Raw genomic sequence first — 16,236 nt, 5'->3', positions numbered from 1 at the left:
TGTTTCAACCCGAACTCCAGACTGGGCGGTGAAAGGGGGAACTAATGGTGCGGCTGAAGTTGGGGACTGCCAATCAGGGTTTGCCAGCACCTCAGGGTCTCTAGGGGCTCTACGGGCATGTCTGTGCAGTGGCTGCGACGGGGTAACTATTGCACGTGCCACCGTACCAGCTTCAACTGCCCTTCTGGTGCCCGCCACTTCACCATGTTGTACGGCAGTGCTGGTACTAGGTCCAGGGTGGGCTGCGCTGCTGGTGTATGCCTCACCACGTAATCCGACAGCGCCAGCCCCACTCTGCTGCCCTTGAAGCGGATCCTGCGCAACCTGTGGTGTAGCAACACAGGGCCGGGTACATCTGTTGGTATCAGGGACCTCAACCTCCTTGTCCGAACTTTGGGTCAGACTGCCACTGCTTTCTACAGGTTTATATTCTGACCCGCTGGATTCGTCAGATGAGGGTTCCCATTCCTCATCCGACTGGGTCAGAAGCCTGTAGGCCTCTTCAGAAGAATACCCCTTGTTTGACATTTGGACTACTAAATTTAGGGGGTATTCCCTGAGACTACCCAAGAAAAAAAGCAAGCCTGTGTTACAAATGGGAGGCTAGCGAAGTACCAGAGGCCGCTGCGGTTGATAAAAAATATCAAAACTGATTTTTTTATCGCCGCAGCGCTTGTAAAGTGATTGTGCAGTGATAAAAAAATTAATACATTTTTGTCACTGCGGCGGGGCGGGCGTGGGTGAACGCAGGTGTGGGCGACCGATCAGGCCTGATCGGGCAAACACTGCATTTTGAGTGGAGGGCGAACTAAGGTGACACTAATACTATTATAGATCTGACTGTGATCAGTTCTGATCACTTACAGATACTATAAAAGTACAAATGCTGATTAGCGATACGCTAATCAGCGAATCAGTGACTGCGGTGCGGTGGGCTGGGCGCTAACCGACGCTAACTGCCTAACAAAGGGGCCTAAACTATCCTAAACCTAACCGTCAATACTAGTGGGAAAAAAAAAGTGACAGTTTACACTGATCACTTTTTTCCCTTTCACTAGGTGATTGACAGGGGCGATCAAGGGGTTAATTGGGGTGATGGGGGGTGATCTGGGGGCTAAGTGTGCTGTTTGGTGTACTCACTGTGAACTGTGCTCCTCTGCTGGAACCAGAGGACCAGCAGAGGAGCAGGGAAGCCATTTAACACCTTATATTTATAAATATAAGGTGTTATATGGCTTGTGATTCGTTTTTGAAATTCACCAGCCTGCCAGCGATGATCATTGGCTGGCAGGCTGGTGACGAAATACTTCTTTAACTTTTGCCGGCCTGCAATGCGCATGCGCGGGCCGCCTCTGCCCGAAATCTCACGTCTCGCGAGATGACGCGCGGCCAGGAGGGATTACAGGGCTGCCGCCGGGACGCATCCCTGCGTGCGGCGGTCCTGTAGTGGTTAACCATTCAAGGCTTCTTTCTCCTTGAGGTTTGTCCTTAGTAAAATTGCTTTTCCTGACAGCTTTCCACTCCAGCAATAGTGTTTTCCTGGAGAAAAATGCTATTTAGGGCTCGTTCACAAGACCGTATGTCTTTGTTGTTTTTCCCGGATCCATTTTTCCTTTTTTTTTTGTATTGTTTCCGGTTGATTTCAGTTTTTCTGTATGGCATATACAGTATACAGTAATTACATAGAAAAAATTGGGCTGGGCATAAAATTCTCAATAGACGGTTCCGCAAAAACGGAACGGATACAGAAGACATACGGAGTACATTCTGTATGTGTTCCGTTTTTTTGAAGACCCATTGACATGAATGGAGCCTTGGAACGTGATTTACGGGCAATAATAGGACATGTTCTATCTTTGAACGGAACAGAAAAACGGAAATACGGAAAGCATTCTGTTTTTTTTTGCGGAACCATTAAAATGAATGGTTCCATACACGGACCGTATACTGAACACAAAAATCGTTCGCGTGAACGAGCCCTTTAGGTCCATTCACACGTCCGTAAATGTTCTGCGGATCCCCAAAACACGGACACAGACAATGTCCATTCCGCACATTGTGGTCACCCATTTTCCGGACGTGTGTATGGACCCTTAGGTTCCATTCAGACGTCCGTAACATGTTTTGCGGATCCCTGGATCCACAAAACACGGACAGCGGCAATGTGCGTTCCACATTTTGCGGACCGCACATTGCCGGCACTAATACAGTATGCCTATTCTTGTCTGCAATTGCGGACAAGAATGGGACATGTTCTATTTTTTTCGGGAACGGAATTCCGTATCCAGGCAGCACATCGTGCTGCCCCATAGAAATGAATGGGTCCGCAATTCCGAAATTGCGGACGTGTGAATGGGATCTTAGGCTTAGGGCTTGTTCACACGACCGTATGGCTTTTTCAGTGTTTTGAGGATCGTTTTTTTTTTTTCGTTGTGTTTCCATTTCTGTTCTGTTTTTCCGTTCCGTTTTTCTGTATGTCATATACAGTATACAGTAATTACATAGAAAAAATTGGGCTGGGCATAACATTTTTAATAGATGGTTCCGCAAAAACGGAACGGATACGGAAAATATATACGGATGCATTTCCGTATGTGTTCCGTTTTTTTGCGGACCTATTGACATAAATGGAGCCACGGAACGTGATTTGCGGACAATAATAGGACAAGACTCAAAATGTAGCAGAATGGAAATGCGGACATATGGAAACGGAATGCTCACGGAGTACATAGAAATGAATGGTTCCGTAAACGGACCATATACGGAACGCAATAAACGGCACATATAAAATGCCTGTCTCCCAACGACTACACTAAGAGCTATCAGTTTTAACTATTTTCTGCCTATACGTAGCCCTATGGGTTGCATAGTGCACCGATGATTACAGTAAACATTTAGCAGCTTTTAAAGTGTGAACAAAACAATAAACCTTTAGCAATGAATCACAGTATTAACCCTTTAGCTGTGATCCAAGGGGTAATTGCATTCGTAGTGCCAATCTACTTGCCATCAGTCAATGCCCTTGCTTTTGTAAAGGGCCTTCCACCTTCACAATGAGCCAAAGCAACAAATTCTATGAGGTTCCAGTGATTTGCTAATGTATTATGCCTGCTTCTTTGCTACTGTCCTGGCTTCTATATTTGACCACATCAATTAGTCTGCCATCTGCCCTAACCTTTGCCTGTCTTTCCTTGCTGACCAGCCTTTACCTTTGCTCAAATTGACTAGGACTTCTGCCAGCCTGCCAACTTGGTGCTGCATCTTGTCTGCTCAGCTTCACGTCAGCTGTCGTGGGGGAGTAAATACATCTATATACATGGACATATCCATAGACACATATTCATCTGTAGCTATACCCATATCCATAGACACATATTCATCTGTAGCTATACCCATATCCATAGACACATATACATCTAGAGATATACACATGTCCATCTATATAAAAATACACATAGACATATACATCTAATGATATACATAAATGATATTAGACACAGACATCTATACACATAACCATCTATATACATCCATAGACACATATACATATATAGATACAGATATATCCATCTATATACATACATCCATAGACACATATACATATATAGATACAGATATATCCATCTATATACATACATCCATAGACACATATACATATATAGATACAGATATATCCATCTATATACATACATCCATAAACACATATACATATATAGATACAGATATATCCATCTATATACATACATCCATAGACACATATACATATATAGATACAGAAATATCCATCTATATACATACATCCATAGACACATATATAGATACAGATATATCCATCTATATACATACATCCATAGACACATATACATATATAGATACAGATATATCCATCTATATACATACATCCATAGACACATAGGGGGAGATTTATCAAACTGGTGTAAAGTACAACTGGCTTAGTTGCCCCTAGCAACCAATTAACTTCCACCTTTCATTTATGTCAAACATAAAAGGTGGAATCTGATTGGTTGCTATGGGCTACTTAGCCAGTTCTACTTTACACCAATTGGATAAAGACCCCAATACTGTATACATCTAGAGATATACACATATACCATACATCTATATACACATACATCTTCAGATATACACATATCCATCTATAGCTATACACCTATCAATCTAAATACACATGTACATAGACACACGTACATCTATAGATGTATACATATGATATCCTATAGACAAATATACATCTATAGCTATACATATATCCATCTACATAGACATATCCATAGACACATATACATTGATATATGCATACACATATACAGGCTCCTGCCTCTTCTTACAGCTGATCGGCAGGTGTCGGACTCGGACCCCGCCGATCTGATATTGATGACCAATCCTGAGTATAGGTCATCAATATTAATTCCCAGATACCCCTTTAATCTTTTGCTGTAAGGAGAAGAGCAGAGGGAGAGCTGGTAGGGGAGGGGTGTTGTACAGCTACACAGTAGGATAGTCTGTATAGCTAGCTAACAGGACTGGGACCGCTCATGCTACAGAAAGAGAGCGGCTGCTGTTCTCTTCAGAAGTCTGCTCCAGCTGCAAGTTACAGCCTGACACTGATCTGCAATTTGAGCGGCCATGGGCCACCTAGGAGCCTCGGGGGCCACCCCAAGTTGGGCTTATTTTAATCTTCCATTGGATATATTAGGCAGCAAGTGAACAGTCAGTTTTTAAAGCGGATTTTGAAAGAATGAAAAAAGAGAGAAGCATAAAGATCTGGACGACTTTCCACATGAGGTGGAAAGAATCAATCCGTTAAAACGAGAATGCTGTGGATTTTGAAATCCAGAAACCCACTGTAAATCTTTAGGACAGGGATGTCAAACTCGTGGCCCTCCAGCTGTTGCAAAACTACAACTCCCATCATGCCTGGGCATACTACAGCTATCAGGGAATGATGGAAGTTGTAGTTTTGCAACATCTGGAGGGCCATGAGTTTGACATCCATGCTTTAGGACAATCTGCAGGTAAGACCTCATGCACACTGCCATTGTTTTGGTCCGCATCCGAGCCGCAATTTTGGCGGCTCGGATGCGGACCTATTCACTTCAAGGGGTCCGCAAAAGATGGGGACAGCACTCCGTGTGCTGTCCACATCCGTTGCTCTGTTCCGTGGTCCGCAAAAAAAAGATAACCTGTCCTATTCTTGTCCGCGTGTTGCGGTCAAGAATAGGCAGTTATATTAATGGCTGTCCGTGCCGTTCCGCAAATTGCAGAACGCACACGGATGCCATCCGTATTTTGCGGATCCGCGGTTGGCGGACTGCAAAACACACAAAGGTCGTGTGCATTAGGCCTAAGTGGGGGCAGTTTGACTTTATCAAAGTGTCAATTTAATCCTAAAAATGGTCCTGGTTAGGACTAACAAACGTGGTCCAATATAAGATAACCACTGAATCAGCGACAGGATCATGGGTGTCCAAGGTTCCTTCATGCTAATGGAGAGGGAAAGCTAGTCTGTGTGGTCCAATCCTACAGAAAAGCAAAAAATTTAAAAAAGTTACTGCTGTCTGTGATAGAAAGGTTGCAGAACACACATATGAATGCTGCTCTGAGCAATGTTCTGATGGTTGTTACTTTGACACATACCACCTAGCTGAAGATTGTTGTAGACCAAGAACACCTCTTCATGGCAAAGGTATTCACTAATAGCAGTAGGCTTCATCAGTGGCCGGAGGAACATGACAGAGAGATCAAGGTGTTGGCTTAGCTTCAAATTCCGCAGATCTCACTCTAATGGAGCATCAGTGGAAGGTGCTGGAAAAAAAAAAGATTAATAAGGAAGGTGCACTACTGTGGATGCAAACAAACAAGTCTGACTAAACCCTCCAACTTATGTTAAAATTGAGAATTTAGCCAATATATCCTTATATGAAGGACATATCTGAGCCCGAGCACCACTCCAAGGTATCTCAAGTAGCTCGGGACCTAACACTACCTACCTGTGCCGTATGGGCAATACCAGGAGCCAGTGGGCAAATTACAGGAGCGTAAGGTCCGACTCACAGCAAAGTCCCAGTTACCTCCAGCATGCAGCCATGCTTGCAATGGGAGGAGGGAGGAGTCTGTGAGTCCAACCCAAGACTGGCTGATAAGGCCCGGGCCTCGGACTTGTTTGCTTGCATCCACAATAGTGCACCTTTCCTTATTAATGTTTATTTCATACAGCTATTTACATCCACACATTTTTCTATCTTGTGTAGGATGTCTTTTTGTGGTACTTGTGGTCCACCGCGGGCATCCTCCACTGTATGCATTTTTGCTGGGTATCGCCATTAGCAACGGGCCACAAGTGCAGGATCTGCTCCCCTAGGTACAGTTGCACAACTGCATATGGGGTTGAGCACTTCCTGCCTTTTGACACCACGCCATTTTTTGTAGTTTGTATATGGGAAAAAAACAAGTCTAATTTATGGAGGCCCTACCAGGATTTAAAGGGCTTTTCTGAGATATTTTAACTGATGACCTATCCTCAGCTGTTTGAGAAGGCATTGGCGCTCCTGTGATCGTCATGGCCTTCTTTCAGGTCACCAAATACAGTGCCATCCATTGTACAGTGGCTGTGAGTGATATCGCAGCTCAGCCCCATTCACTTCAAGGAGGCTGAGCTGCTCCTAGGCCACGTTACCAATGAATGTGACATCACATGGCCTAGGTAAACCTACGAGAAGACCGCAGCGTTACTGCGTTCATCAGTACCCTTGACAGCTGATCAGCAGGGTCCTGGGTGTCCGACCCAGGAGGATAGGCCATCAGTATGAAAGTCTTGGAAAACCCCTTTAAAGTATCTTCTAACATTTTCTCATGGAATCCACGCCTCAAGGAATCCCAGTTGCAGGATGAAGGTGACCTGCACATTATTAGGCAGGTGGTTTTACCATTATGGCTGATTATTAAACATTTCAACTACTATGGTTATAGAAAGGGAAATCTTTTAAGGAGCAGTTGTGTTTGTCTCTATGGCGGGGGGCTGAAACCAAATGCACGGTATTAGAAGTAAAATTGCAGCTGGTATAGTCTGCATGTCGCATGATATGGTCTGCATGTGGCTACCTCAATGTGAAAACCCGGCACTATACGAAATGTTCTGCACCTCTTCATTAAGTAAGGCCTCATGCACACGGCCGTTGTTTTGGTCCGCATCCGAGCCGCGGTTTTGGCTGCTTGGATGCGAACTCATTCACTTCAATGGGGCCGCAAAAGATGCGGACAGCACTCCGTGTGCTGCCCGCATCCATTGCTCCGTTCCATGGCCCCGCTAAAAAAATATAACATGTCCTATTCTTGTCCGTGCTTTGCGGACAAGAATAGGCATTTATATTAAAGGCTGTCTGTGCCGTTCCGCAAATTGCGGAATGCACACGGACGCCATTCGTGTTTTGCGGATCCGCGATTTGTGGAGCGCAAAACACACCACGGTCGTGTGCATGCGGCCTAATAATGAAACATTTTTTGTGTTTACTAGTTATATGTGTAATATTAGTCTCCAGAGCAGCTATGAAGAATAAAGTGTCATGCAGACATGATGGTGACACGTTCACGTGTGCTGATGAGTACTAGGATGGGTGATCATGTGCTGTTTGTAGTATGGCAGGACACTGGCTATGTAGAACACCATTACACCAGCAAGAGTTAGTTACTGGATTTGCTGATGCCATATTTCTAGCATTATTTTTATGGGAACCAGATCTCTTAGTGGAGATATTATTTGTCACCATTAGAGATTCCAAGAGGCAGCTAAATATAGTCCTTCATGTCCATAACTGAAGAGAAAACGTTTTATCAGCAAGCTATTTTAGTCCTTTCCAAGTTTAACCTATTTTCCACTGTTCAGAACTGCAACATTGAGGATGTCCGACTGTAATTTGTGATGTTAGATCCATATTCAGGTAATAAACTTAATAAATGAAATAAAATGAAGCTTAAATGCACTCGATAAATGCGTTGGACGGCTGTTACACATGGCTGTATCATGGTAGTATTATAAAATGTACCTACCTCTGTATGCCTCATCATAAAAAGATTTCTTTTATTGAGTTTGTCCAGAAAAAAAATTGGGGCACTCTCTGTCTAAGTGGGACAATCTCCTGTATGTAGTCCCTGCAACTCTTTAATATGGAGCCATAAGCCACAGCCTAACGTTGATGGGTGGTACTGCTGAAATTGGAGCTAGCTTCAATCCTGGTTGTTTAAGCCAAAGTCAATACCAACTGCAACATGTCAGAGGTTAGACAGAGGAAGGGGGCTCTATTTAATTTATACATTTAAACCTCTGCTCATTCTGGGCTTAGGTGTCATGTGGGTGGTATTATCAGTAATTGACAGCTATGACTGTATCCACATTCATACAGAGATAGCTGTCAATCACTGATAGGACCGCCCACATGACTCCTAATCCCAGAATGAGCAGAGGTTGAAATGTATAAATTACAAGTTTCACTGAATCTTTATCCCATAAATCTATAAATCAGTCTGCTCAGCTCATCCTTCTCTTTAACATGCTGCCTGCAGATTCCACTGCATTTTCATGGTGACAGGTCCTCTTAAAAAAGTTATGGCTCTCAGAATATGGTGACATAAAAAATGAATTTAAAAATGTGCTTTTATTGGGCAAAAGTAGTGAAACTACCAGAACAAAGGTAAATCATTATTTATGCCTTACAGCACACTGCAAAATATTTAAAGCAAAAAAGAAATGACAAAATTGTGTTTTTTTTATCCTCTCCCCCAGATAGAGTTCATAAAACTTACATGTATCCCAAAATGGTGCCACTGAAGAATACAAATCTCATAAAAAAGTCCACATCTGTCAACTGAAAAATAAGAGCTCTTGTAATGCGATGATAGAAAAATAAAAAAAATAAAAAAATCCTTTGTCCTAAGGGCCCAAAATAGGCCAGTCCCAAAGAAAAAAATGGAAGGTCTCTTAGTGGGGATGAGTGGCTTTCCATGTTTGGACAGGTCACTCAACCCAATGGTTAAAACCACACTTTTAGCATGGAGGTGGTTTCAGTCATCTCACTGTGCCATCCCCCTACCTTCACCTCTAATTCAAGTATGAGACATCCTAGCTCATGCACCCTTAACTTTGCTTGAAAGTCTACCTCATTCCATACGTAACTCCACAGAGTCGGTACTAGCTCCATTCAACGAGGATGGAGAGGTTCTGGGGGGGAGAAGTTATATCACAGATTTTCCCTGTTGGTAGGTCCCAAAAATATTGTTCCTGCGCTCCTTTATCTCCAAACATGTGCCTAAACAAGCTTTGATGTGTCCATTGACTTGGTTTGAGGGATTATTTGTGGACCAAAATCTGCACACTAAACTAATCTCTCAGATTTATAAGAAGCTATATATTCCCGTGCTCATGCCAAAACCGGCATTCATAGAACTCTGGGAGAGGGACTTGGCAATCTCCTTTACCCCGTCAGAAATATCACTGCTTTTCTTGACACCTCACAAGATTTCCACAATATTTCTAGATGTGTCTGAACACAGGAGAATGGTTATAAACTCCTCGCTAGGTGGTATAAAACTCCTGACATCACTTGCTTATAGAGTGCCAGTGGGTCAGACACCTACTGGAGATGTCTAAAACAGAGAGGCACCTTTTTCCATAGTTGGTGGACCTGCCCCATGATCCGGACTAGGTGGTCTGAGATTTTTGGCAAATGCAATAGGATTTGCAACCTGTCTGTCCCGATTTCGCCTCAATTGGCCTTGCTGGGAATCTCGCGCACCAACTCTACTCAGGATCCCTCACCACTTTTCAGGTCCCTTCTCAGTTCAGCCCTCCTTTTGATTCAGCGTTTTTGGCTATCCACTAATCTCCTATCTATATCTCAATGGATGGGAAATGTTGATAAAATATACAGATTCGAGGAGATTGCTGCATGGGAGAGTCGTATGATAGCCAAGTATAGGAGTTGTTGGCAAGCATGGACCTCCTTCCGGAAAATTTCAGTGACTTTTGATTTGCTATTTTGGGACTAGCCACCTCAGGGAACATAATAGTAAACCCATCTTCTATCAATCAATAACTTACCACTGTCGTCAACCTGTCCTTTAGCTTAGGGTACTTTCACACTAGCGTTTTTCTTTTCCGGCATATAGAGTTCAGTCACAGGGGCTTTATACCCGTAAAAGAACTGATCAGGCATATCCCCATGCATTCTGAATGGAGAGTTATCCGTTCAGGATGCATCAGGATGTCTTCAGTTCAGTCGTTTTGACTGATCAGGCATGCTACGGTTTTATCTCCGGCGAAAAAATACTGAAGACTTGCCTGAATGCTGGATCTGGCATTTTTTCCCATAGGAATGTATAAGTGCCGGAATGCCGGATCCGTTCTTTTCGGCCTGCGCATGCGCAGACCGGTAAAAATGTGAAAAAAGATACAAGACGGATCTAGTCAGCGGCAGATGGGCGGATCGAGCAGCAGTTCCGACGACGGAACTGCCCGCCGGATCACACTGCCGCAAGTGTGAAAGTAGCCTTACTGTTCAGTACCTGTGAACTTTATTGTTCTTAATTACCTGTATGTTTACTTTTATCTTCAATAAAGAATTGAAAATTAAAATTAAATAAATAAATAAAAGTCAACCTATCAAATGACAATTTCAGCTCTGCTACATCTCTTTCTATAGAGATCCCTCAATGCAGAGCTATTCCCCTTCTTTGCAGAACACCAGAAAAAATATTTTCAGCGTTTTGCGCAGAAAGTCTCTCCTCTACGCCCCCCGCCATGTGTTTCTCATTGTGCCAGCTCTAAGACACTAATGATCTGTTAGATGTGAGGTTTGTGTGCTGGAACAACACTGGGATCTTTCTCGGCATGTTCTTCCACCCCTACAGACCTAGCAAAGTAAACTAATAAACAGGAATCTTACTACTGCATTAAACCCCCCAAAATGGTTTGGCTTTCGTCAGCTTCATTTGGCAAGAAGGAACATTCCAGGGCAAATCTCGGGCCTCGTCTATCTGCTGGTTTAGAAAGTCTTTCACTGGCAGCTGCTGTTAATTTAGCCGAGGGCAATTACCCCGAAACATCACAGTTCCCGGAAGCACCTGTGACCAACGTGTTGGACTTGTCCAAAATATTTGTCCATTCCAAGCAGTAACAGATATGATTATTTCAGAATGTACATATATTAGCGGCATTACTTTATGGAATATAGGTGCAAGGGCAGCATTTTCACTGGTGCACCTAATTCTGTGCATTTGATTGAGAGCTGCTCTAAGATAAAGGCCAAACAAACATGCTTAAAGGGGGTTGTCCCATGAAAAATATTCTACATTTTTTAAGCCTGCACCTCGATCTGATTACTTTTGTAATTGCATGTAATGTAAAATATATTACAGCCACAGAGTTATTCAATAAAACATATCTGTATAGTGCCAAAAAAAAAAAAAATTGCAAAAAGAAAACAGAGAAAAATGTGGATCTGCAAAACATGGATACCGGCTGTGTGCGAAACAACTGTCTGCAGATGAGATGCTGGCTTATTTAATATCGAAGTCATGTCGCAAGGCCTGTTTAAAAGGGCTGCACAAAGTTTTCTGGTTGGGGGCCACATTTCCAGACTGAACTAATGACGAAGGACGATTATTTTTTTTTTAAATGGGTATTAACAACTGAAATACTGTATTTATGGCAAATTGAACACACAGTATATGCCAATAATGTCTAGTTCCAGTTCCAGATTAATCTAGAAAATAAGTATATGTATGTATACGTTCCTACAATTTGAAACTCAAACCTTGCCTGAATAGAACATTAAGAACAAAATAATAAATCTTTATTGTTAAATTTATCTAAAACTAGGAATCCCAAGCTCACACTTTTCTAGAAGTGAAGCAGGCTAGGGTGTAACCCCATTTGCGGGGGAGGGGTACTCTATATTGTAATCCTCCTATCTCAAAAATAGATATGTTGAGACAGAGAGGCGTACCTCTGAGCACCCACTGATGATATCTCGCACTTTGGTGAGCATTAATAAAGTCAGAGTGTTGCTGCAATACAGAGGCAATTGCTCACTGATGTATACAGCAATTGCTATGTTGTCGCTGAGCGCATTAATGAGCAGCACTGCCACTATAGCAAACAAGCAGTTGCCCACTAGTGTATGGAGCAATTACTATGTTGCCAGAAACTGCCTAATCTATCTAGCTGCAGGTATTGTCTGGGATATGTATCTTGTCTCCCTATGTAACCATGGTAATTGCAGTGCCTATACAGAATTTCCCAACCCTGCCAGCTAGCACTCAGTTTTATTTCTCCTGCTTAACGCGTTTCCATGCGGTGGGGAGCCTGCATTTCATAAGGAGCAGGTGCAGGATTGTTTAGTAAGTGTACAACACTAAGATACTGCACAGAGTGGCGTGTGGATCGGCAGTATACCGGCACTATGACTGCCGAGCTGGCCGCTCAAACGCCGGCTTCATATAGTCATGACTCCGCCCCCAGCAGGCGCGGTCTCTGGGAACAGCTAATAGGAGCTGGGGGGGGGGTGAAATCATCGTCATCGGCCCGCTGCTCGGTGTTCACCGCTTGTGTCATGTAGCGATGCTGGGGAATGTCTGTGTAAGCAGGGGAACTTATTGGCGGCCCCATCTGTCACTTATGCAGACATCACAGCTTGGTGTTTAACTAAGCGGAGAGTATCAATATGATACAAAAAGATATAACCATAATGTGTGGCAATGGGGAGTCCCTATGCCCGGCCCTATGCCAACCCCACCACCCCATAACAGTGCCATCCACAGACCCCCCCTTAACAGTGCCATCCACAGACCCCCCCACCCCATAACAGTGCCATCCACAGACCCCCCCCCACCCCATAACAGTGCCATCCACAGACCTTCCCCCCACCCCTTAACAGTGTCATCCACAGACCCCCCATTGCCGCTCCAGTACAGTTATAAAATGTGTAATTCAATTAATAATGATTCATGCTGCCCCCTCTGTAGTATAACATTCAATATATCCTACTCACAGGGCTACTGTTATATCGCAATGGAGGCCGGCCGGGCAGACGAGCGGCAGCGTGACTAACTGACGTCACGTGCCTGCCCAGCCTACTTTATGAATGAAGCAGGCGGCGCAGGCACGTGACGTCAGTCAGTCGCGCTGCCGCTCGTCTGCCTGGCCGGCCTGCATTACGATATAACAGTAGCCCTGTGAGTAGGATATATTAAATGTTATACTACAGAGGGGGCAGCATGAATCATTATTAATTGAATTACACATTTTATAACTGTACTGGAGCGGCGGGGCCGGCGCACAGTGAACGCACTGGCCCTCAGATCCTCCTCCCAGTCCCTCCCCGCTGATACATCGCAGCCTGCTATACTGGAGCATGGCAGACTGCGATGTCAAAAGGTGGCGGAACGCCGTTCGGGTGCGTTCCGCCAGAAAAAAAGCCCTCAAACCTTTGACCGATATGACTAGGAAGGGCCCTGACTTCTCTGTCTGGTCGGAAGAGGCATTACAGGCTTTTTCTACAATTAGGGAATGTTTTGCTTCCGCTCCCATTCTGATGCAACCCGATGTGTCTCAACCTTTCATTGTGGAGGTTGACGCTTCAGAAGTGGGAGTCGAAGCAGTTTTGTTGCAGGGTCCCTCTCCTAGCAAATGGCGTCCGTCTGCTTTTTTCTTTAAGAAACTCTCTGTTGCCGAAAGAAATTATGATGTTGGGAATAGAGAGTTGTTGGCCATCAAATTGGCCTTTGAGGAATGGCGTAATTGGCTAGAAGGAGCGATTCATCCGATTACGGTAATTACTGACCATAAGAATCTGGCTTACCTGCAATCAGCAAAGCGTCTGAACCCTAGGCAGGCCAGATGGTCATTGTTCTTTACCAGGTTTAATTTTGTGGTCACTTATCGCCCTGGAATCAAAAATGTCAAAGCGGATCCCGCTCCGATTTTGGCTGATGGGGTGGTGGTATCCGCTCTTTATCCCTAGCTGGAGGCGGTAGTGTCGGGGGCTCAAGGTGAGGGAAGTTGTTTGTTCCACGTTGGATCCACGGTGAATCTAATTTCCCAGAGATTCTGGTGGCCAGGTTTGCATAAATGTGTTGAGGGCTATGTAGCAGCTTGTGAGACCTGTGCACGCGCTAAGGTGGCTCACACTCAGCCATCAGGATCTCTTCTTCCTTTGTCCATTCCATCTTGTCCTTGGATGTATTTGTCCATCGACTTCACTGATTTACCAAGTTCCTTTCGGAAAACTGTGATTTTGGTGGTGGTGGACTGCTTCAGTAAGATGGCTCACTTTGTACCATTATCAGGTTTGCCCAATACTAAAACTCTCGCTCAGGTGTTTATTGATAAGTTCGTGAAATTACACGGCATCCCCTCTGATGTGGTGTCTGATAGGGGGATGCAATTTGTCTCCAGGTTTTGGAAGGCGTTTTGTACTCGTCTGGGTATTCAGTTGTCTTTCTCTTCGGCTTTCTATCCTCAGTCGAATGGACAAACTGAGCGCACTAACCAGAACCTGGAGACTTATTTGAGGTGTTTTGTCGCTGAGAATCAGGAATAATGGTCCTAGTTTTTGTCCTTGGCTGAGTTTGCCTTGAATAACCGTAGACAGGAGTCACCATTTTTTGGCACATATGGTTTTCACCCTCAGTTTGGTACTTTTTCAGGGACTGATTCTTCTGGTATACCTGAAGAGGAGAGATTCTCTTTTTTTAAATCAGGTTAATTTGAAAAAGATGGGTGAAAGATATAAACGGATGGCTGACAAGAGACGTATGACTGGTCCGGACCTGTGTGTGGGTGATTTGGTGTGGTTGTCCACTAAGAACATTAAGTTGAAAGTACCCTCTTGGAAGTTGGGCCCAAGATTTATTGGTCCTTACAAAATCTCGGCCATTATTAATCTGCTGGCGTTTCATCTGGAACTTCCGCAAGCCTGGAAGATCTATAATGTGTTTCATAGGTCCTTGTTGAAGAAGGATGTTGAACCTGCTGAACCATCTCCTTTGCCGCCTCCTCCTCCTGTCTTGGTAGATGGTAATCTGGAGTTTCAGATCTCCAGAATACTCAACTCTCGTGTTCTTACAGGGGTTCCCTTCATGTAACTGGTGCATTGGATGGGATACGGTCCTGAGGAAAGAATGTGGGTTCCGGCTACAGATGTCAATGCTAGCCGTCGTGTGAACGCCTTTCACAGGACACACCCAGATAAAGTTAGTTCTGGGTGCACAGAGGTCACTCGTAGAGGGGTGGGTGCTGTCACGCCCTGCCCTGTGAGTGATCTGAGAAGATCTGTCAGACTTTCTGCACGTCAATCTATCTGACAGATTGCTTTGTTGTGGCTTTGAGCAGGATCCCACCCCTCACAGGTTCTGCTCATTAGTTAGTTAGTGATGCTATTTATACCTGCTTCTCACTATTGCCCTTGCGGTTTGTAGTTTCTCCTGGAGTTCTCTGCTGGTGTTTGGTGGATCCCCTGCTCCCAGTTAGTCTGTAGTTAAGTCCTCCTTCCTTCCCTTCTGTTGTTTGTACTGGCTAGGCCTTAGGTAGACGCTGGTTCCTTCATCTTTTGCAAGGAACCGGTTGTCTTTTCGCCTGCTCCCTAGCTGACGGTTTGTGTCAGTTGCAGCAGGGCTTAGGTTTGAGTGCATGAACACTTCTACCATTGAGATTTGTTCATGTTGGTAGCAGTCAGGGAAAGGCTCAGGGTTTTTCAGGAGGTGACCCTTCCCTGTTCCTTAGCTGTGGGGCCTAGCCTGCTGTTTTGTTTAATTTTGTTGTGTTTGGTTTGCTTCCCTTCCCTCACCTTCCGTGACATATATTCAGAAAGGCAAATACTTCAACAGCACAACCACGGGAATGACATATGGACTGAGGTCCTTTGTGAATTGCAAAATGGTTGGAGCGATTTATCTCCCTACATGCGGCTGGGGCAAGCAATACAACGGTAAAACAAAGCGTGAATTTAGAAAAAGGATAGGGAAACATCTATCGGACATCCGCAATGAGGCAGAAACACCAGTAGCACAGCACGTGAATGAATGCCATACTGGAAAAGAGGGGGTGAAATTTCAGAGGATCGAACACGTCACGCGACCTATACGTGGTGGTGATGTGGATGTTGCTTTGTTACGTAAAAAAGCCTAGTGTATTTTTAGAATGCAAACTGTGAGGCCACTGGG

This window comes from Bufo gargarizans, chromosome 1 (genome assembly GCF_014858855.1).
Source record: "Bufo gargarizans isolate SCDJY-AF-19 chromosome 1, ASM1485885v1, whole genome shotgun sequence".
NCBI classification, from domain to species: Eukaryota; Metazoa; Chordata; class Amphibia; order Anura; family Bufonidae; genus Bufo; species Bufo gargarizans.
This window is presented reverse-complemented; position numbering follows the sequence as displayed.